This window comes from Corvus kubaryi, unplaced genomic scaffold (genome assembly GCF_017639235.1).
Source record: "Corvus kubaryi isolate FWS band 111438036 unplaced genomic scaffold, C.kubaryi_AGA036_p1.0 137, whole genome shotgun sequence".
Taxonomy (NCBI): Eukaryota; Metazoa; Chordata; class Aves; order Passeriformes; family Corvidae; genus Corvus; species Corvus kubaryi.
Window position 1 is genome coordinate 11349637 of NW_024580671.1, and position 1430 is coordinate 11351066.

Sequence of the window (1430 nt, forward strand, 5' to 3'; positions counted from 1 at the left end):
AAAAGATAGAATTGGGTCATTGAAGAATTTGTAGATAGTGTTACTTTTCTGACAATTAAGTAACATTATTTCTTATTTCCCACAGTATTGGTAAAGGTAACTTAACCGCTTCATCCTTTTCTTCAAAGTCTAGGAAAGAATAATCCTAGTTTGCCTGAGGCCTGTTTCCTGGTGCTAAGACCCTTGCAAAGAAGTTTGAGCAAAATATCATGGCAAAGAGATTAATGTTAGCATTGTGGGAATTGATGCTGCTCTTTGAAAGAGGTCCAAACCTTTCCAGAGGACAGAACAGGCTGCAAATAGCAGTAGCTCTTTCACAGTTTTAGTGACAGTGGAGGTAGACACATTCTTAGAGTAGATACTTCTTTTGGTAATGGTAAAAGCATTTTATTGAGCAGTTGCCTTATACCTGCCTCTTACATTCTGTCTGTATTTTTTGCCATCCACACAAGAAGAGTAGTCAAGAGAAGCTTGGACTGTGCTGCTGTGACAGGAACTTACTGCTGCTCTGTGCTCCTTTGTGGAAAAGACGTTCTTTTCTGTTGTTGTGCCAGCATGGAGAATGGGACCAAATCCCCCAAAATCTTGTTTGCTTTGAATGTGATGATTTTCTGAAGTGTTTCTCATACAGCTTCTCTGTAATGGGCAAAAATATCTTGTAAAGAAAAGAACCCCCTAAAACAAAACACAAAAATAATCTCAAGCAACTAACTCAGCAAAACTCCATCCTGGCAGAAAATAGTAATGCACTTCCTACGTACTTAGCTGTAGCTAGTGCTGATTGCTTTGGGAAAGCAGTTCTGAGGCTTTGAAATACCTATTTTTGCTTCTTCTGTGATCTCTCAGTTATCTCCTGTTGCTGTGTGTGGTAAGGCAAGCTGCAGATCCACTGTGCTGAAAAGATATGTTGGGGCTTGGGAGAAATAGGAGAAAATTTAGAGCCTCTGGATGTTGTTCTTTGCTTTAAAGAAGTCGTCTGTTCCTCCATTACCAGGTGGTGGGGGCTATATTCTGCATAGGGGAAACAAGGAGGAGATTCTAGAGCAGTTGTTGGGAGATAGTTAAAAGATCAGGGGCATGGATCATTGATAGAATTATGGGATCAATAAAAGAACTGTAGCAAGGGCCTGCAAGCAAAAGGCCTGTGTGAGAAAGACTCTCCATGAGAAAATCCCTGTGTGAAAAACAAGCCTGAGAAACAAAGAGGGAGTTTGAAGATGTACAGCTGTGCAGATAAGACCTGGAGAGGGGAGGTGAACTCTGAATTCTTTTAATCATAACATAACTGTAGAAGCTTGCCAATGTAAGTCCAATTAGGTAGAAGTAGAAATGCGCTTTGATAAGTTTTAAGCCACTTAAGAGTTAACAAGCTGGTATACTATATAAGTGCCTCTGGATTGCTAATAAACGGAGCTTGCTTTTATCAATCA

The 1430-nt window shown here is 40.1% G+C and overlaps 1 long non-coding RNA gene across 1 annotated transcript in view; it reads left to right on the plus strand.

Annotated features, from left to right (window-relative positions):
- Positions 1-1152: 1152 nt before the first annotated feature.
- Positions 1153-1430, plus strand: part of LOC121659447 — a 533-nt gene continuing 255 nt past the window's right edge. The window contains exon 1 of the long non-coding RNA XR_006014332.1: positions 1153-1317. This is a non-coding gene — a long non-coding RNA (uncharacterized LOC121659447). The remainder of the gene's footprint in view (positions 1318-1430) is intronic.